We start from the raw sequence: 22,743 nt of genomic DNA on the forward strand, positions 1-22,743 counted from the left end.
GCTTTGGAAGAGGGAACTTTCCACAAATTCATTTTCTTTTCTTTAAAGAAGGGGGGAAAAAACACAAAAAGCCTACAAGAGCCATTATTTAAACAGCCTCCTTTTTAAAATGTTTCCGGCAGATGTTTATGTAGAGAATGTGCTGGAACTCCTTCACTAAGACACAGAAGTGACATTTCTTGAGGGTTTTAGTTGAAGAATTTGTCTTTCACATCATGTCTTTAAACATCTGCAAAAGGCAACAGAATCTTTATTATCCCGCTAACTTGAAAAAAGGCGCAATGCAAAGTCCTGAATCCTTAAAAAATGGTATTTAATGGGACTGACAGATGAGAAATATCTAGCTCTAATGTTTTCCTTCAGTAGAAATTCACCTCTTGACCTTATGACTCCAGAGTACGGCTGCTGCCTTCTAAAAACGAACATTTGCTCCCATTCAGATGTGCTTTCTATGGTTTCATTGCTTTTTTTTTTTGTTGTTTTTGTTTTTTTCACATTGCTCAGTTATCTGCTGTAGGGGAGGTATCATCCTCAGGATTAAAAGAAAAATAAAATTGTAAATACTGCCAAGCACACTTGTGCTAGGTCTGTTTATGCCACTTGTGCTTCCAAGCCCTCTCTTAATCTCCTCAGTTGGATATTTTTCTTCTTCCTCACAAAAAATCAAAGCTGCCTTCTTTTTCTGCCTTTTCTTTTAAATAGATTTTGAAGGAGTGGTATAATTCAGCTTTCATATTCCTTTGCTTGAGTTTGGTTATTTGCTTCTGTGCAGAATATATGGATTGGGACCAGTACTACCTTCTACCTCACTACCACCCTTCTACCTCACAAAGTAATCTTTTCAAGGCATATTCCATCTATCTTTTGGTTTTCTGGTTTGTCTCAGGTTCTTAGTGGCAGGGGGCAAATTTTGGTTGTGTTTTTTTTCGCTCTCCACTGTATTGTATTTCGGTTGTTGAACCTTTTTCCTCCTCCTTCTTTTTCTCTTTCTTTTTTTCTTTTTTTCTTCCCTCAAGGGTTTTCTCTGGGAAAAGTTTTCTGGGCTTCTGTCCAGCCAGTGTCACAATTCACAGCTGTACTGTTTGATTCAAGTGCTTCAAGCTGCCAGTGAGGTAGAGCCAAATGAGATTAAGGGCTTTTTTATTAAAGCAAGCACCCGCATGTGCTGGTATGGTTAAGGCTACGTCAGGCATTCCAGTGTGAACCCCGATTTCTGGAGACCTTTAGTTCTCAAACATAAAATATTTATGCCAGGCTGAAACCTGACCTAGATGTACTCATCTGGGAGGAGCTGTAACTCTTTGGAAGGAAACGGTTTGGTTTTTATTAAGTTACAGCTCCAAGAAAGGAAAATGTACTGATTTCAGGATAAGCAGTTTAAAAAGAGCAGAGAGAGAGAGCGCTGCATATGTTAAAAAACAGCAACAAGCATAAACGAAATGAAGTATTTGAAACGAATTCACAGTGAATTTAAGGGAAGGCACGCTTTAAGTAGCAAAAGATTTATCTCTTAGACCCCTTCCCTGGCACACGATGGATTTGAACCCTCTGTGCTGGTCAAACTCTGGTGCTCCCAGCATGGCCTGGACCATTGCCAGCAGTGCACCATCACCTGCAGCACGTCTGCTGCTCATCCCTGGCTGCCTGGCTCTGCCAACTGCACCCCAAATGGCACCTCTGAGGCAGCCACGCTGCCCAGCAGTTTAAATTTATTTTTTTTCTGTCTGTTGGGATAAACCAGGCACCAATACAAACTGGCGATGCGAAACAAAATACCACCCTGGTTCTTTGGAGCTCTGAACCCAATTTCCAGAGAGAAATGCATTTTTAACTCACTTTCCTTTCAAAAAATATCCAAATTAAAGCAGTTCTTTTTTTTTTTTTCTTTCTGATTCTTATCTTTTTTGTCAACATTGGTGAAGATGAATGAATTGATATTTTAAACATAAACATACACATGTGCTGAAGCCACAAAAGTCTATGGAAAACACAATCAGCTATAGTAGTGCTGATCAAAAATGTTCAAAAAAGAAGAAAATGAGAAGCTTTACAGAAAAACCCCAAATCACCACTATAAACTTTTTTTTTTTTTTCCCATAACTTTGGGCCAACTATAAAGTGGATCAGAAGGTTTTGAAGGTTATTGACATTTCAAATTTTGAAATTCTCAGACAGAGGTAGCCTTTTTCAATATTAGGTCACCTTTTCTTTTTCCTTTTTGTCCAGCTGTGTTACTAAGCGTCACATATGCCTTGATAAAGCCTCTGCACACACACTGACAGAGACAACCCTTCATCCTTTCAAGAGAGAGGTGCTTTTATATAAACATGTCTAGGATGGCACTGTGGTTGGCAGTAAGAGCTTTAATTCTCTGCCCAGGAGCTGAGAGACAGTTACAGCTCTGTGCTCTCACTCGAGGGGCCAGCTCAGGAGAGGGGTGTACCTGGGTTCAGGTGTAAGGAGTAACTTCAGCAGAAGAAAATATAAGCAAAATCAATTCTTGAGAATTACTTCTTATGAGTTGGGCCATTTCAGTTTTCAAAAACCTTTTGACATTGTCACTGTCTGGGGAAAAAAAAAAAAAAAAAAAGCATTCAGGGTGATTTTTATTTAAGGTTGATCTCTTTAATTTCATTTAGAGGCTTGGTAGCTTCCCAAACTATTTAATTTTGTTTAATGATAGCTCATGTAACCCTGCAGTTGCTATTCCAGCCTTAGCTTACCTGTCACAGCGTGACAGCACTGTATTAAACACCACCCTGCCCAGGGACTATATGCTTTGACTCTGTGTCATAGCTGAAACTGTGAATACTGTATGCAAATACTGTCAGTCTATACGTCATTGTCCTACTATTTTTAAGGAAGGAATTTAGGAGAAGGAAGGAGGGGAGAATAGAGCTGAAACTAGTAAGTTTGACTCTTTTGCATAATTGTAATGTGATGCAGTTGTTCTGCAAGTCCTCTCGGTCAAACATATTTTAGCCATTTCCTGTATTTTTCACTTGTAACCTAATGGTATCAAGATACAAATACCCACATCCTAATCTCTGCTGCTCATGTAATCTTAACAGTGACTTGAGACTTAAATGCTGAGACTGTTTAAGTCTACAAGACTCTGAAATCAAAGGCAGCAACATTAATATTCTGTGCAAATGTGAAGAAGCCATGAAAGCTTTGTTTGTTGCTAAAGAAACCAACTAAATCAAACAAGCTGAAGAAAACAAAGAAATGTATAATTGTTTTAATTAAAACTGCCACTTAATCCAGCAAAACTGCAGCAGAGTTGCACTCTCCAAATGTTTCTTGCTTAGACTTGCATACTCAAAAACTATTCTTAATAATTTAAATAAAACATTGTCAGGCATTTCCCACCACCCTTTGACACAAAAGCTCCTAAACAAATTGCAAGAAACCCATGCAAAATTTTGTGATGTTTACTTGAGATTTTATCCAAGAGGAATTTATGGAACTCACCATTCAACTCCAAAAGCAAGTTATCTCAAATGAAATATAATGCTTCTTAAATCTTCAAAGAACATCGTGGTATTTAGCCATAAAACTCACTGTCACTTTAGAAATTCAAAAACAGCACCAATGCCAGAATCAGACTGCCCTATACGGTTATTGTAAGTCTTCAGGGCCACAAGAATGCTCTTTTGAGTCTGGGCACTCCGTGCATTCGGTGTCTGGTTAGTTAGAGCAGTCTAGCAATCGCTTTGCCCTTCACTAGCTGCTAAGCCCCTTCATCTCTTCCCACCCCCATGGTTATTTTGGCACCTCAAAATAAGTCAGATATAGAAGGGACCTTGGTAGTAGTACCTCCACTTCTGGAACCAGTCCAAGTCTCTGCTTCTAAATGTAAAATGTGAGTGATACAAATACATCTCAATTTCAACTGGAGAAGGTCTGCCCATTCTACTGACTTGTGTCACATGAGGTTCCTGTATCTCTTGTGATCTTCCAGTTCTCATAAAGCTTTTAGATATGTAGCTTCAGCTTAAATTTGAATTCTCTTGTCCTCCTCAGTTATATATTGGCTCCCTCTGCAAAATTTGGACCAAAATCTCTGTTAGTATATGAATCCAGCAAGTTGTCACTGTGTGGCAAAGAAGCAGTTGTCAAATCTGAACCCACATTTACTTCCTCATCTCAAATAATCCATTCAACTACTGTGGTATGGTTTTAGTCTGTCTTTTACCTCTTCTTAGCACTCTGGGGATTCCCTCAGTCTTTATCCTTACTTGGATTTGTGCAAGTGTATGTTGGGGCCCACTCTTTGTATATATTCATTTTTTATGTCATTTCAAAGGCCTTCTTTTTTCAAGATTCCTAAACATTAGCACTTTTAAGCTTCTTGGAGGAGCTATTAAAAATATCATACAGGAAGCCATAATTTATCAATGAAAGACTCAAAATTTTTTTCTAAATAGATATGTTTTGTTGAACTCTTTCGAGGTCATAAAGGAGCTTATAGTAACAACTCTTTTTTTTTTTTCCCTTCAGTTCTTCTTGCTTTTCCAGTGACAGGATAACTGAATTAATCTGACGTCTATTTTTACTAGAACCTGATCACCACCTGTTGGAGTGAAGAAACAGAGGACTGTTTGAAAGTAATGCCTTTGGCAACACATATACCGTGCTCAGATTGTCTCACATCTTCAGCTTAACATATAAAAGACTCTTCCAAGCATTGAGAATGGTGAAAACCTCATTATGAGCTGAAAACTGTTTGGGATTTCAATGTTGACAATGAAAATATTATTTATAGAATTGCTGAATACACAGATAATGTCTAAAATCAACAGCCTACTTGACAAAATAATAGACCAAGGGAAAAGGAGAAATATAATTAGATCATTCTTCATTTATAATGGCCTTTTCCTTCTATGTATATATTGAAAGAGAGGCAAAAAAACTGTGAGATGTAATTGTTTCTGTCATCTTCCAACCTGTTTTCAGAACACACATGGGTTTCCTTCTTCTGGTTTACATTTTGGTAGTATTCAAAAGGTGTGATGTATCAGACAATGCTGAAGATATGGTCAAAGGATTATTTCTTCTCAACAACCACTAAGTCCATGTAATGAAAGTTGTGAAGCACTACTAGAGAAGGAAGGAAAAAGTATGTAGAGATCAATAAATTCCCATGCTCTTCTACAAGACAGGCTAGTTCCTCTCATCAGTTGTTTAGGCTCTGTACTGCTAACGCAGATATTTATGGTAAATACAGCTTTCTCTGACTAAAACCATGAGATAAATGCAAAGACTATACAGTGTTTAATAGGGTGATGTGTGTTGGAGGGGAAGAAAGGTGATACAGTTTCCTAACTCTCCACTTCGTTACATGCTTTTATTCCACTAAAATGAGTAATCATATCAGAATACAGCTATCAAAACACGATGTGAAATAAGGCCCTTTATATGATCCTCTCTGCCTGTCTGTCCTTTTATATGGCACCTCCCAACATAGTGTCTGAGTGCAAAGTTCTTCACCCTCATCTGATTTAAAACTTTAAATGGACGCTGTGAAGACCTATCGTCCATAGTAAACAGCTCAAGATGAATCAGCTGTTCAGATTATCCTCACAGAAATGATAATGGGGTTCTGTGTTCACAGCTGAGTTATTTAAACTGTCTGATTTGGTCCACAGCTTCCTTGGACATTAATAGGTTGACTGCTATGTCGCTGAACTTAGTGCATGAAAGGTCAGCCTTTGAAACGCTAAATAAGGTAAGTGCAAGCTGAAGCATGTTCCAGGCGATACCGTGTACTCTAAATGCACTTGAAACCCCTAAGAATCACTGCTGCTCCTTAGCATTTTTCCATATCTGATTTCAAAGTGGTAGATCCTTGGATCAATACTTTGATTTTGATCTCTCATCCACCAGGAGATTCAGGGGGTTGCTCACATGTTATAAACATGTGCTCTTCCTGATGCATCTTGAGAAAATCTTATTGAAAACTTCTTAGAAGACAGCTGTTCTTTTATCAGCAAATGTTGACTTAGATGAATTTGAAAGATTTCTCAGGATGACAGCAATTTTCTTGAAATTATTGAGAAGCAGCATAATAAGTTGGGGACACTTTTCTTCAGTAAAGGTGGAATGTTTCATTTGACCTTTGTTTGATAATATTGTAAATTATAACATACTATTTTGCATGATTTGAAGTCTTAAAAAAACAAACATTATCAAAATGAAATGTTTTCATAGCAGAAACATTTCAATTAAGGTAACATTAATGATCTCTACATTGGGGCAATTTCCTTTTTTTTTTTTTTTTTTTTTGGCACACTTTGTCATTTACATTTTTCCTTTTGTTCAAAAGGAAAACAAATTTGGAAATGCTGATATTTCCTACAGAACCAGCAAGCAACTGTCCTCCTCAGCAGCTCATGAGAATGAATGGAAAAGTAACAGCAATAGCAGCTCGCTTTCCTTTCCTCGAGACCTCTCTTTGATGCAGAAGTGTGGGGTGAAGGGAAGGGAGGGGGATAAGAGTTTGGTTTATCATCTATAAATAGAGACAGTCCTTCACACTCACTTTCTTGAGTATTCTGAGAGCACTAGGGGCAGGAAGAACAAAATAAATCTACAAAATGTTGGGAAAGTTCTGTACATTTCAGGAATGTTCCAAACTAAGAATTGGCTCTGGCAGTTCAGATTTAGACCCACAGTCTTTTGAAAGGCACCATCAATTATTTTCTCAGGTTCAATTCTGTCCTGAGTTTACCAGATGGAAAGCTTGTTGTGCAATAAGTGTAAATGTTTGTAGAATATTATTCGTTGTACTTGACTAGCTCACCATCCACCAAAAGCATTACTACTTGTTTTTTATTTAAATGGTTGTATGGATGCTGCAAACTCCTTCTGTAATACTGGTAAATACTAGCTGAAGTCAGCAGCTTGGTTCAGGTTCAGGATTTTAGATTGGGAGTTAGAAGCAGGAAAAACTTGGCATTTTTAGCAAAGCTGGGTTGTCATCACATTTTGACCTGAAATGGAATAAAACTCTGGCCATTGCCAAGAGACCTAATAGCAAAGCTGTCAACATTACTCAAGAATATTTTTAGAAGAATTGTATTATAAGGAGTTTACTATATTGGATTTCTTCTTTCCTTTTTTTTTTTCCTCCTTAGTTGAAGAGGATATAGAAAATACATCACATATGGTAAAGTGTGCATCCTACAGTGGCATTTGTGTTAAAGGACCACTTTGTGGGAGGTAAGAAAATCACCTTCACTTTTTTGGTGATGCTTAAAAACAGTCCAATCTTATGTAAAGAAATAGAATAATAAAAATCTCATCCTCTAAACCAAAAAGCAAGTGATACCCAAGCTAGCCATCTGAAAATCAACAATCAAAACTTTATTCCAAAACATGGATTTGGTTATTAATTGACTGATTTCCTACCAATAAGAGCACACTTTCAGGCTGGTGGGCTTGATAAGAGGTGCTTGAAAACCCAAACTGAACAAGCATGTGAAATATTTAAGGCCACATTTTTATATTTATTAGAAACAGCCTAAATAATTAAACCAGTTGATTCACTAGTGGCTTTCAGGCTCATGCCCAGAGTGAAAGGTCATGACCTGACATACCATGGCCCCACTTGGTACCGATGATTGACAGGAAAAGGAAATAAGTTGATATCTTTCACGTGGGAATCACAGCTTGTAGCAACTATGAGCAAGTGGGCTATTTGGACTTTGTGGGAAAAGTTAATTGTGTTATTATTCAAAATCTTCGTTCCCAAAGTTGGTTCAATGGTGATTTATTTACTTTTGTGATAAAACAGCTGTGTACTGTAATAAAATACAGGTTGCTTACTGATGTTTAATGCTCAAAAGTGGGAATATGTTTGGTTTCTTTTACTTTGAACTTACATTCATGCTAGGCAGAAGGGATGACTTTGAATTGTTAGGAATTTTCTGTTAGTATATTGGAAATAATTAATGTTCTCATCATACTATATATTCTTCAGTGCTTAGTTATGGAGAATGAGGAAGGCACCATACACTGAAATATGAGCGCCTCTCCACCATATGCTTTCATTATTTCTTTATAATGATAAAAAGGGGCTGCATTCAGTGCCAGACAATGTCATGGCCCCGGAGATTTAAGTGGCCTGCAGAAAAAAGGAGAAAAAAGCATTTATGATATGAATGAGGATTTGAAATGGCTTTTTAAAAAAGGCCTAAGATCCACTTTCACCCTAAATTCTGAAATCACTTGAAAGATGTCTAGATGCAAGCGAGTTTGAAGAATAGCAACTTTCCACCAGGCTCTGTTTTATATGCAGTATCACTGCCATCTTGACCATGCTTTGTTACAAGGTCACATAATTGTACCGAGCAATAGGGCACAGCCTAACTTCACATATTGTCTGATTTGTTCTAGCAATGAACCCTGTCATCTTCATCCAGAGTACATATTCTTTACCCCAGTTATTTACAAGTTACCTATGTGATGCACTTTTTGTTTATCCCTCTGAGCAGTATCCATATGCCAGGTATTCCATACCTTTTTGCACAAGTGCCGTTCATTGAAAGTTCCTGCAATGTTGCCATGTTCTTTAATGATATATTGGCTGTTAGATAACAAAAGTCCTATTAAAGGTCCCATTAAAGTCAAAAGAACTTTTACCCCAGAACAGGTCATCGTGGGGAAGGATTGCACATTTCAGCTTTGTGTGGCACAGTAGTTCGGCTGATGTAGTGGTCAGTCCTGGCATCTTCCCCAGACTACCTCCAGTGTGATTTCTTTTCATAGTCCTTCCTCGTATCTTATTCCCAATACGGAGCAAAGCATCTCTGCTCAGGAAGCTGTGGAAACTCAACCACTCTCCATAAACTTGTAGCACAGATTAGATCTCTCTAATCTGTGAGGAGATTTTAAAGCCTTAAAATAATCTGATTCTAGTACCAATAGATACCAGTTATACAGTAAACCAAGATAAACGCTTCACACAGAATACGAGATTGTGGTATTTCTGTTGCATTTTTCTGATGTCATTTATTCATATTGAGCGATATTTCTTGATATTTTACAAAGAATACAGGCTACAGACCCTCCCACAGGAGTGCCAGTCTATGATGATTAAAATACATGCTTCTGGTTGAGAAGGAGAAATGAAATCAAGAAAAATGGATATGGGTCCCTAACACATTCAAAAGTGAAGACCTTCCTGGAAAACTACCAATTGATTTCCTCCAAAGCAGAAGGGAGAGCTACTCAGAGTACCAATGTTTTTCCAGCAAAAGAAGGTATGTACATCCTGTACCTGTTTATCTTGAAAGGAAAAGGCCCTGATTAACCCAAATTCAGGCCCTTTATAGAATTTATACAACTTACAAAAGTTAGATATGAACTGGAGACTAAAACCATCACCAGAGCTGTCAGTGAATTACCAGCTGCACTTATGTAGAAACTTGTCCCCTGGGAATAGAGACTACATCTGACTTTGCGTAGCCCATGGAAGTGCTTAACAGTAATGATGACTTTGGTTCATCTGGTGAATCATGACTTTGGCTAGATTCAGCCTGAACATCAAGAGGCAAAAGGCTGTACATCCCCTGCCAGTTCTCTGATCTTTCCATCCCTCTCCACCTCCCCACGTCCAGGCTTTCTGTTTCAGCAGCTCCCTAAAGAAAGCATCATGACTGTGAATCTACAAGTGAAGAAACCCACAACTCTTCACAAGAAAACAGCTATTCTTAGCCTTGTTTTCCTTTGGTTTTTCTTTCTTTTTCTCCTTTTTTAAAGGAAACAGAAAGCCTGCCAAAATTTGGACTCTTTGATGTGCTTTGGAAAGAAAAACAATGCTATCTATCCAAGCTCTCTGAAAGGAACAAAAACATGTCATATTAAGGCATGAATTATTTGAGAGGAACACTCAATGTATTTCACAATTAGAGATGGTCAAGGATTTTTAAATATTTTGCTGGGAAAAAAAAAATTGATTAAGAAATTTTCAGACTTTACTTGAGAAAACTTTCTGAGTTGTGTGGTAGGTGAAAGGCAGAACGAAATAGGAGGAAGAAACTGATATTAGCTGTAGAATATTCAGTAACCTAATAATAGCTCTAGGAGATCTCCCTAGACCTCATTCAAGCTTTTTTCTACCTGATATGAACTGAGTATGTGAACCTGCCTCATCCATTTTACTCATCCTGCTTTGGGATGAGTAAAAGAATTAGGTCATGAAAGCAGTATCTGTTCTGTTTTGTTTGTCTGTTGGTTCAGCTTCTAGTGGACACCTTCTGCTTTATAAAACTCTTCAGCTGTAAATGAGACACTGATTTCATTGTCTCATAGTTAGGACATTTGTTTGAGATGGAAGTGTCCCAGGTTGGAATCTTTGGCCTGTAAATGAAGTGAAACTTTTAAGCTGCAATTTTAGAAGTCATATCTGAGTAATTAAACTTCTGTTTGCCCTCTCTTTTAAAGGTTTCTCTTCCATCATCCCAACAAATCTTGAAAGAGATCTTTTATGCAATGAGAGTTTTTGACATTTTTATTAAGCACAGGAGCTTAATACAGACATTCTCTTTACAATGTGATTAAACTGATGTAGAGAAGTAGTTGTATTTTTTACTTTTTTTTTTTTTTTAATTGAAGACTTTTACAGATTTCCTTTTTTCCTTTCTTTCTGACAAGGCCTGTTACATTATTTACATTATCTGCTCTCCCTTTGCATTGCAGTCACTGTATGGGAAATGCTTGTGCTTGTACATCTTATCATTAAAGAGGTATTTCCAGTCCAGCATTTCAAAGAAAAAATGAGTAGAAGTTAGGTGTTGGCTGCAAATGACAGTGATCCTTTCTTGAAGTTGATATGGAGATGTTTGTTCTGTCATTGTCTATGCTGTGCATACTCCATGGATTAAGATGGTTTATTTTGAAAGATCACTCCCTACCTCAAATTCGGACTGCTTGCTATTAGAAAGATAAAAAACTGACTTTCAGAAGAAAAGCATTCTGTGTTTCTTGAAGGTTTCTTCATTTGAATATACACAAATTTGAGGCTTCTATAATCTCTGGTCACCTTTTGAAAATCCAGGCCAGGATTTCAGACTTTGAGGATAGCAAGCAAATGCCTTAAATTGGAGGTTTCAATTAGAGAATATTAAATTCTCTTCTGTAAAAGGAGAAGTTTACAGAGAAATGGGAATAACCAGGTGGGAGTAATTGGTTTTGGAAGAGTTGTATGTGGGAGCTCTGCCCAGCACTTTCTTTTATTACGCCTGTTTTCCTTCCACCACTCAGGAAAACTCATATTCATGCACACACTTACACTTCACTGGGATTCCCTGACTTGGAGACTGTCAGCATGGGCTTATTATACAAGCCCTTTGTTTTACCCTGTACAATAAAGCTCACTATACGCAATTTGGCCTCTTAACCTGCTGTGAAACATTTCAAGGGCTTGTTGCTGGAAGATGCATCTCTCTTTGCTATGATTTGTGCAGCCGTGGCTGCATTTTCATGACGGCTTATAATGATTCGTGGTGGGTTGCAATACAATGAACTCATGCCGCAGAACAGCACACTGAAAAAGATCTTTCAAATTATTGTTCCGGTGCAAAAGGTGCCCAATCACCTTCCACCTGCGGATTAGTTGGTTGCTATAGGAACACACTGTAGCTTTTCAGTGCTGCGCTACTGTAGTGCCCAGATTACTGACTCTGACAAACACAATGGGGGAAAAGAATCACGGGTTATTAGTGCTGCTGCTGATGTGATGTTATAAACCTGGGGTGGCATAGAGCGGATGAATAGAGCAAGAGCCTTGAAACACGAAGGACAGGAGGAGGAGAGAGAGCAGAGTGAAGTGGAGCTAAAGTCATCACTACGGAAATGTTGTCTTTGATCTTATTTTCCACTCTGAATAGGTATTTTCGTAATATAATGCCAAATGCAAGCAATGCTATAACTGATGGCAGAGCCACCGGTCATGTCGTTATGTTAGTAGGGGGCTACCCCTCCTCCCTTCTCTTCTCTTCCAGCGAGTACTGAAATCTGAACCTTTTCATTCCTGCAGGATTAACTCTGACCAAGGTCAGAGCAACTAGTCACCAATATTCTTCATTGGAGAGTTGGGCCTCCTGCATCCCCAGGAAATATCACCTGAAATAGCCACCTACACACAGGAGTTTAACGGGGAATTTTGCAATGTCAGAAATGCGTGGTGAGTAGCTGAGATCAGATCTCTGTCTACTTTGGTGGCCATAACTGAGACTCAGGAGTTTATGCTGCTGAGCACTCTCCTGCAGAGTGAGCTACCTACATGCTTCATGGGGAAGAAATGATTGCTTGCAGTTCTGATTTGTAGATGGTCTAAGTTTCCCAGAAATAGCTTTGTTACCACTTGCGCTTGGGCAGGGTGAGGCAAAGGAGTAAAATATATCCTCATCACTTGTGTGCATTGAGCAAAACAAGCTATGTTTAGTCACAAGTTCACCAGATGCTACTCTGGGGGTTATTGCTGTTATATTACATTACTGCGATATATTAGACAAGGTGCAGTGATTCATTCTCTTTCCTCATTGCTTTAGGAGGCTCCTTTTCTCTCCCAGTGGAAGCACAGCTGACCCTGCTGCTCATGACCCTTGAGACCAATGTAGGCTCCTTGTCGGTGCATGTAGGCCTCTCTGAAGCACAGTCAGGAAGACCAGCCAAATAACAGCACCAAACATTACAGAAAGACCTGGCTTGCATTAATCTCTGTGAACAGAGATGCCTATGCTTAAGTGGCTCTATTTTCTGACTGGCCAGCTGATTTGTAACTTAATTTTTTTCAACCCTGACTGCCTCCTCCCTCCTTCTGTGCTCTTACCCCACTTGTTTCACCTGCGCATTGGGCCCTTCTCGGCCTCTCAGTAGGACCTGTGACCCTCTGAGCTGGGAAGTGGCACTCCTTGAGCACTTGTTTGCAAAATGAGAACCAAAGAACAGAGATTGTGCTATACTTTTAGAGCCTGAGAACTATAAAAATACCACAGAGGGGTATTGTTTTCCCCCACTTCTGCTACCCTGTAGGCTGAAAACCTTAGTTGAGTGAATTATGTGCTGACTGACATCTAACTCATACTGGATTGAAGCCACATATGCATGCAGGGCATAGGTGCTGCTGTCGGTCAGCTGGACTGCCCCTGGGACCATCTGGCACCCCTTTTGGCCTCTCTGTCTCCACCATTATGTCCACTGACCAGCTGCTTTTGCTCATTGCCATTGACACAGCTTCCCAAGCCACAGTTTCCCCTTGCTTCCAGAGAAGACAAAGGAATACTACAGCCTTTCACCCTCTCCCAGTGGTCTTCAGCTTCTGGCGCCCCGAGGCCCCTGCCATGCTTTGCAGATTGCCTTCTGCTCTTCACCACTGTTCTCACAGTAGCTGGGACACTGACTTTAGCTTCCCCACCGCCACAAGTTCTCCTGGCCACAAGCCCAAAATAATCTATTCTGCTTCCACAAATTAATGAAGCCATAAGCAATACAAGGAATGACAAAATTTATTTAAGTTTTGCCTGAGGCATCTAAGAGAGTGATGAAACAGGTTGGTCTGAACATGCTTGGATCAGAACTTTACCACAGGTGTTACTGTAATTTCAGGCTACTTGAAAACTGCAAATTGGACCCTCAGTCCCTTAGATTATAGTTTTCATTTCATGATTCTTTGGAGGAAAATGAATTTCCTGGTCTGAGCTCCTGTCTGCAAATTTACAGGGACAGGACAGACTCTGCCTGTGTAGTTTTAAATGTCTTTAAATGGGGGGCTTAAAATGGAAATGGAGACGGACACCTAACCATAGAAGTATGACAATGTAACTCCGATAAAATAATGGGAAAATCTTCCATTACCATAGTCATGTGTATGTATGACCTTAGTGATGCCCAGGATTGCCTTGGGAGCAATAGTGCAACACTCCCATTATGCCTTATTTTTTTATCAACAATGTTCTCCTTCACTTTGACGTCAGTTTCAAGATTGCTTGCTGTGATGTGCTGCACCTTTCATATTTTCTTTCTAGTCATAATATTGCTTCAGTCATAACCTCAGCACTTTGAGGAATAATTGTCCCTGACAAGGGGGTGAATCACTGGCAGAGAGTTGATAAGCATTACATACAGATGACAGAAGTCAGGACATATCGGATTACTACTGTGAATATAATAAAAGAGAGCCTAAACACTTTGGCAGCTCAAAGACAAGCCATTTCATAACTCTCTAGTGGGGCTATTATCTTCCATTTACTGCCACTGATAACCAGGTTGCAACTGTCTCTCTAGGATCTAGTTACAATTCACTTAACACTTAGAGGACCAGACATATTGGAGGACACTCAGATGAGAATAATTTCTTAAAGATCTTTTATTTTTAAATCTTTATCTTCCTCGCTCCCCTCTTTATAGTGTGATAAGAACCTAAATCAGGAAGCTTTGAACTTCCTTTGGGAAAGGAGAGTTCATGGTCATCTTCCCTTTAATCTTTTACTCCTGAGTTTCTTTTGAAGCCAGTCATTCATATCCAGCTGAATAAGTGACAAGACGGTTCCCACCTCTTTTACTCTTGTAACACATTCACCTAGACATAAGAGCTTGTTCTAATAGTAACTCCATTAGGTTTACTTGGAGGTATTATGTTTTTATTTTTGTAGCCAGGGTGGAGCACCTGAGCTTACAAATTAGAGGATGCTGGTGTGTATCTGTAGCAGATAGTTTGCAGCAATGCCAATTACAATCAACATTGATGGAATCTGGATACAGATAGCGTTTATATGCATTGTGTGAGACTTTGTTTCTAAAGCTTAGTGCCTAAGGTGAGTTTAACACATCAGGCTCTTAGTAAAGTTCTCTCTTTTAGGCTAAAGACAGAAAAATAACTATTTTGCTATGGCAGAAATCTGGCAGATGACCAGCGAGTCTCCTTACTATCCAGCACACCACTGAGAAATTTATCAAGATGAGCTCTGGGATGAAACCCTCCCTGTGTGAAGTGAAATTCTATATTCTGCATATTTTTTCTGCTGAAGCAATACCATGAGCAGCAAATGTGAGCTCTGCTCAGCTTTCAACATATGAGGTGTTCTTAGATGCAAGACAAAAGTTGTTTCACTATTTCTCAGGCTGAAGATATGTATGCACATCTGTAGACGGGAGCTTTATTTTGTGAGTTTGGCTACATAAATACATAGTTAGATTCTAGTCTGCCAGAGCACCCCCCACAAGCCCTGAGTGAAGAATATCTTTGCCAAAGACGGATCAAGAGAATGGGAGGGGTTTTGAGACTAAGTGCTATTGGCAACTCAGAGAGGCTTCACATGTATAAATGCATTCCTAGACCCTAGGTACAAATGTTCCACTTACATTCCCATTGCTGGGAGCTCTGCAAAGAAGCCTCATTACAAGTGTTTGAACAGCCAGATTTGGTGAACTAGGAACTAAAATATCCTTCCCTCTCTCCTACTTATGCCTTTATCCCCCACTGCAAACTTTATGTCTTTATGTCTTTTATAGCTGGCCAAAACTAGGCCCTAACTGTTTTACATAAACCAACACATCTATTTGGAGAGAAATCGAACCACTTTTTCTGAAATGACAAATAATAAGTGATGCTTATAATTCCCTTTTCAGTAAGATTTGCATCCCTCCTTGATTATTCATGGCACAAGCCATCTTCTGCTACATGGAACCAATAAAGGACAATGGCAATTAAGGAGGGAGGAAAAAAGTTCAGTCATTATTGAAGCAGGAATTCCACATGGCTTCTCTTCAGGACTTCTGGATCTTACCACTAAGTTTCTAGCAGACAGGGAAAGCCAACCTAATACCTTTCTGCCCTGCCTTATCAATCTGTAAAATAAGGGTGATCAATCTTACACGCTCGGCAATTTTGTCACATGGTGAAACCAAGTAATATCTGTAAATTGCTTTAAGATGTTGAAATCAAGGGAATGATGGAAGTGCCAAGTGTTGTTGTTGTTATTGTATTAACAATGTTGGCTGTTTTCACTGTTCATATGGTAGCCTGGCTGGAATTGGGCAAGAAGCCCAATAATACCAGCAACCAACAAGAAACTAAAATAAAATGTTTTACTTAATGAGCGCCTCTGTTTAATCAGAAGCCTGTATAATTATGTCACAGAGGGCTAAGGATCTAATGTTTTCCTAATACATTTGCTTTTAAAGGGACGATTAACCCTGCATATTTCAAGATGATAAGCTGCTTCTATGTTAGGTTCCAGTTATTTTTTTCTGGATTCCCTGGTGGGTCCAGAGTGAACCTGAGAGTCAGAGGATTTTTCTTAATTGCACAATAGCTATCTTGTATGTCTGATGCTGGAGTATTTTCTAAAGATACAGGTTATTAGTCCTGGGCTGGATGGGTTTGCAAGAGAATTCAAATGCTGAATATATTCTATTTTCACTCCTCTGAGCCGTGGCATACATTACAGTAAGCTCTTGGTATGCCTGCCTTAAAACAGTCAATATTCTCAGAAGGCAGTTTTGCCAGAAAGAAGGAATAAAGCTATACCTTACCTTGAATCAAAGAAAGCCTAAAGATTGTTCCCCGTTTACTTCTAAAAAAATGTTTTTATGTGTATGTTTCTATATCTGTTTACATGTCCTTCCAGTTACTACTTTTCAAATGCTTTGAAGAGAATAAAGAGCAAAGAAGTTCTTTACCTCCTGGAGACAACTCTCTTAAGAGATATTAAAAATCACTCTATATTGAGATTCCAGGGAAGATATTTATGCTTTAAAATAGGGAGCTGGTTGTCTGTGTCATATATGTGGAGTTGGACTTGATAATCCTTGTGGGTCCCTTCCAACTCATGATATTCTATGACTCTATATGACATTCTCTGGTACATCCCTCTGTCAAGAGGTTGGATGAACTACATTATGTTCATACCTCACAGACATTTGATCCTTTCTGTTCTTAAAAATCTCCAGTGCAGAAGATCCCATGGGCCCACCAGGCAACTTACCCCAGCGCTTGGCTATTAAGGACATTTTCTAATATCTAATCAGGCTCTTCCATGTCATGTTTTGTTTTGCCACCACAATGATGGAGGACACATTATTGCCTTCCTATTCCTCTAGCAGATAGCCCTATTTATGAACATTATGCGTTTATAGTAAGATGGCATTTACTACGGGGCTGTTGAAACTTAGACAACATATTTTGTGTTTGTGTTTAGGTGTGAGAATCATAAGAATGAGGTTCTGTTTTAATTAGTAAGGTGGTCCTACATATTCCTTGATTTCTGTAAATTGCTTTTAAAGGAAAAAAAAAAGATATATTGGAAGAAAGAAGATTTACTTCTTTTTACATCAGCTTTCAGCCACATGGGAATTGGTCAGGAAGGAAAGAGTTAATGATATGATTATCAGGTCAGCAACTTTGAAAGGCGCTTCTACTTTGAAAACCATTTTCTTAATTATTTTAAGTTAACACTTAAATGCATAGAAAAAAATCACATGTAATCTGAAACCCCAGACATGGGGACAGGACTGGATTGAGATAACATTAAAGATTTTATTGCTGTTACATTATAAATTATTTCTATTATGATGGCCCTATGGGTATTACATTCTGTCAGTTCGCTTTCACTGTTACATCACTTAATGTTATTAACACACTTTAGGGTATAACATTACAGTTTTATTATGGAAACCTTAAACACTTACATCCAAAGAACTGAATCAAGTTATTATCCTAGCTGACCAGATCTGGTCTATTATCATTTTATCACTCATAAAAATCTGTGATTCGATTTGATTTAACACTTGAGGAAAAATCATGGCTTATATATGCTTAAACCTACTTGCAATATTAATACAAAGCAACACATGGATGACTTCATTTTATTAAAGCTGAGGTAGCCCTGGGAACTGCATTTATGATCTTTATGCCACATGAGAAATTTCATCTGACCTGTTGCCATTTGTGATTCACTAATAAAGTGATAAAGTTTTCTTATCAGCATATTAGAGAATTGTGAAGATTGTACCCTTCTTACTGCATTCAGCGCAGACTCAGAAACCATACCTTGATCATGGAGTGCTAATTGACGAAAAAGAGACCTCTGTCTTGGTATTTTGTCTACTGTGTAGACTGGAGAAATGTTGCACTTTGAAAGGTGATATGTGCTTTGTATGGCTTCACTGAGTTGTAATATATACTATATATATATATGTGTATATATGTATATATAGGCCCTTGTTTCTGTTTGGAGGAGAAGGACAGTAACTGTAAGGCATTAATTGTAAACACTTATTTTTGCAAAACAACTCTAATGCCTTCTGTATAGGCCAGCGAAGCTCTTTAACACTTGCACAGTGTTTAGAGGCAGGAGAAGTTCATTGAAGACACCGATTAGCATTACGCAGGCAGCTGATTATTGGTTTTGGTTTGCTGGCCGAGTCCAAATAAGAATACGTTGCTGGGCACTGACTGCAATTTCATATCTTACTTAGGTTACCTGTTGTTGTTTCCTTTGAGAAGGCAGAAAACTGTATGTGAAATTTGAAGTGTCTTTTGGAAATGAAAAATCAAGATGGTTTGAGTTTTGAAAATGTCAAAATGAAACATTTCATCTTTTTCACGTTGTGGGGGGAGGGAGGAAGAAGAGACTATGATGGTGTGGGAAAGTTGTTTTGAGTGCCCTGCAGAGCTTCGAAGGCCTTTCCCAAGAATTCTGCTCCAGCAGCCCATTTCCTACTGAAGTCAGAGGAAGGAGTTTGCTCAGCCCCACATCCAGGAGTTCATCAATGCGCTGACATTCCCAGGCAGTAGGGTGGACGTGTTGATCCTACCGGTCCCATTCTGGCATGCACACCTAATCTCCCTAGCAACAAAGATGACAGCTTGGTAACAGCAGCTGCTGCTTAATGGAAAACATTAGAAAAATAGCTCAGTCTACATCTACGTTCCCTCTCTTCATTTTCACATTTATCACAAAAAGTGTTCTAAGAAAGAAAAAAATCCAGAACTTTAAAAAGCTTGAGGTGTGAGGGTCAGACACACAGCTGTACATATAAAGAGATGAGCTGCAAAAGCTAGGAAAAATGTGAATGTGTAATTCTGACAGAAACTTTCCTTTTTAGCCCCAGCTATATTGATTGTGACTCACTTTAACAAGTGGACCTATGGACATGCTGTAGGAGTGACATGGAGGAGTGGCAACTATTCATTCTTGCATTAAACATTACAGAAGGCCAAATGTGGACTGTTAAGTTCCAAGTCTGCATTTCGGGGTTTTGTTCCTTGTAGTATATCCTTTTCCACATAGGGCTGGGATCACTGGGAGGGGATTAGTCTCCTAACAAAAACCAATCACTGTCTATGGCACAATCTTCCCCTTTTTTTCTTTTTTAATGAAAGCAAACACCAAAAATTTTTTCCTCTGTTGCAGGCATTCTGAAAAGTCTAGTGAAGCCATAAGACAATTATATGGCAGCTTCCCCAGGTAAGAAACAAATCAGAGTAATGCTACATCACCACGTGAAATACACAAATTAGGTGGAGATGCATTAACTAGTGTCATTCATCAGTCTACAGTGATACAATTTATTACATGGTAATAATGGCCAGAGCTGTATAAGTAGTAAAGGGAAAATTACATCATAACTTGCATTAGCAGTATGAGATTATATCCTGATTAATGCACAATTAACTTGTCATGTGTACAATGCATGTGTTTGGAGGTGGACAGATGGGTTACACTATGTCTACATATGTAGCATTTATCACTTTTTCCTAACCCAAAATTGGATATAGGGCTACATCTACTAAAATACTTAGCCAACCCACCGGCTTAGTGCAGAGCCACCTAGACTCTGTGTCAGTGAGAATCCCTTGGAGATGAGAACATCTTTAAAACATGCAAGAATCCTCTTCCCCTCTACAGGCTGGGAACCTCATCCACGGCTCCATGCAGATATCTGTGTTGAAAGCAACAACCTTAAATGCTCTTCTGATGGCAGGCACAGACACCTCAACTGAGTTCAGAGTTCATACCACAGCTACATATCCCAAGGGAAAGCCCCCAAGAGCACTAAATGACCACAGATGAGTAATTTTTTGCTCCTTTTTAAATTCTGATTTATCAGGGAAAAATAATTAAGCTAGAGTTATCTGGGAAGCATTTTTACTTTTAATTGCAGTTATGAGTCAGGGTCCCTCAGCTTCACATGGACTCCTCTTTAGCTGCAGAACTATCTCACTTGTCCGTGTGCTGACATTCAGTTAAAGAAAGGACCTCCAAGTTTTAATCTCTGTTCTGTCACAAACTCGGTCCCTGAGACCATCCTTGAGAACCTCATTTTAATTTCTCTTTCCAGGTTTCTCAGTCTGAAGTGTGGGGGAGAGATAATATGTTGTTATGCTAGCCTACCTCACACTGCATGTGATATTCAATTAGCTGTTTGAAGTTGTAAATTGTTGAGTGATGATAGAGCATAACTTTTCAAAATAAATGGCATCGTATTTTTTGCACACTTTTCAGTACTGAAATCTACCAGAAAGGGTTGTCTGACTTTGATCCTTACTGTGCTTTATTTTCATGTTTGATGGTTCTTCCCATTTCCAATACCAAATGATGGTCATTTTCCAGCACTTCCAATTTATAAGCAAGACCTTGTATAATAATAATAAAAAAATCTAATCATTGTGTTGTCTTGGCATTTCTTTTCCAGCTGACAACACTGAGTACTTGCTGATTTGAATACCTTTTCAGATATAGGAAACTCAACGTTTGAGAACATGAATAGTCCCTGTTTTGCAAATCTTTAGTGTTAAAGGGATAAAGGGAACCCTGTTACATTTGAATTCAACTGTTGGATTTTTTTTAAGTACTTCAGATTTAATTCTGCTGAATAGAACATAGTACAGAAGATATACAGTTTAAAATCAGCATGGCTAAAAAACGTCCTGTTGGCAAATTAATATCTGGTAAACATCCTTGTATCAAGCAGTTCCAGGACAGATAGTCTTTTTCATGTGTGACATTTTTGATTCTTTGATGATCAGGTAAGCTCATTTTAGATTATATTTCTCCACTCTAGAGTAGACATTTGACTCTGTCCTGTACAGGGAGTCTCTTTTTGTCATTAGGAAATCACTTTATTATGCTTTGATCTTCATCTTCATTATATCCTGAGAGATACAGTCAGCAGATGATGCTACAGAAAGCTAGCCAAGACTTCATTTACACAAACAAATATCAGAAGTGACATCAGAATTAGAGATTTAGGTTCTGATATAATAAAACTCACATAAGTTATTACATTAGCATTAAGCCTGTATTTGAGTGCACGTTAAACCTTAGACTAGTGTAGGAGAGACAAGAATCTGGTCTGCTGTCTTGGAAATGTAACTAAGAACTCATGTATTATTAAAAATAAAATCATTCTCTATCTTTCTTCAGGAGTAGTTTGTGTGTCTGTTGAAGTACCTCAAGATGACAGACGAGAGACTTCCAATTGCACCAGCTGAAATAACTGACTTGTTCTTCACTTGCAAGAGTGAGTTTAAGATTCAACGATATATTAAAGCGTACGTAGGCTGTAGGCAAAGGTAGGAGGAAACAGGTAATTTCCTTTGTTGGTTATCTCACTATTAAAAAGAATTGTCAAGTCTGAAAATGTAAGTAGTATAAACTTGGGACATGTTGAGAATTCAAGTAAAATACTTTGGGTTGAAGTAGTTAATTGGCAAGTCTGAAGCATTTCAGCAAATCAAAAAAACGTAATTGCATTTAAGCCAGACATCCACTTCAAAAAAAAGAAGTTGAAAAATTCCCTAAATTAAAAACCTCCAATCATGCCATTCTTTAGAAAATGTTTTCATGAAAAAAAAAAAAATCCAACATAATTGGCATTGCCAAATCCATATTCTTCCTGAAAAAAAAATAAAAATAAGTAAAGGTTTGTGCAGAACTTTGTCCAAGCACACACTTAATTTTAGCTGTTTTTCCAAATACATCACAGCTCACAGAGAACCAGCATAATTGCTGGTTCACACCTGTGCTACTTCCCAAATTACCCACTCCAGGGCTGGAGCCTTCCCAGTAGATAAGCAGGTAACATCTCAATACCTGGTTTGCCCTCTGCACGATTGCCTACCAAATAAGTGAGGGGAAGGCATGCCGTACAGTTCCATGCTCCAGCTCCGCTGTCTGTGAGGGTAAGACACTTACTACTTAATTTTGCCTTTTGGAATTCCCTCTCAGTCCCAGTTATTGACGTCTGGGCAGGAAGACTGTAAGAGCTTAAGGGATCTGATGTCTATGACTGAGAGAGTTAATACGCTGCGTCAGAAAACTGCTAACAGGAGCCAGGTAGCAGCCTGCCTGTTAGCATTACAGAGCAAGAAACCGAAGAGTTTTGGGGTGCATCCTTCAAGCGCCAGGAGCCACTTTGCAATATTTTCAAGCTGAGAGCATACAAGGCAAATGCAAAGGATTACTCCCCCTCCCCTTCCAGTCCCCATCAGTCCCCAGCCCAGCCTGTAATTTGGCAAGATGAATGAAGTGTTTTCGGAGTGTCATCACTTCTGCCTCTGGCAGATTTGCTTCCCCAGTCTGCCTTTCGCCTTTTGGACCTGTCACTCAGCCCTTTGGCAGAGGGGAGGAGGGGGAGGGAGGAGGAAATCATCTCTTTGCTAATCACCTATCACAGGCAATGAAATCCCACAGGCTCCGTGCCAGCTAGGTACATTTCAAAGGGAAATGG

General features: G+C 38.9%; 1 long non-coding RNA gene across 2 annotated transcripts in view; it reads left to right on the forward strand.

The window, feature by feature from the left end:
• Nucleotides 1-5,672: 5,672 nt before the first annotated feature.
• The window catches only part of LOC121075899, a 97,414-nt gene continuing 80,343 nt past the window's right edge, over nt 5,673-22,743 (forward strand). The window contains exons 1-6 of one of the 2 annotated variants that reach the window (XR_005823233.1): nt 5,673-5,731; nt 7,140-7,224; nt 9,055-9,266; nt 12,044-12,190; nt 19,425-19,478; nt 21,438-21,534. This is a non-coding gene — a long non-coding RNA (uncharacterized LOC121075899). Of the gene's footprint in view, nt 5,732-7,139; nt 7,225-9,054; nt 9,267-11,691; nt 11,895-12,043; nt 12,191-19,424; nt 19,479-21,437; nt 21,535-22,743 lie in introns of those variants that run through there. The other variant, XR_005823234.1, reaches the window with a different exon arrangement.

This window comes from Cygnus olor, chromosome 11, assembly GCF_009769625.2.
Source record: "Cygnus olor isolate bCygOlo1 chromosome 11, bCygOlo1.pri.v2, whole genome shotgun sequence".
Classification (NCBI taxonomy): domain Eukaryota; kingdom Metazoa; phylum Chordata; class Aves; order Anseriformes; family Anatidae; genus Cygnus; species Cygnus olor.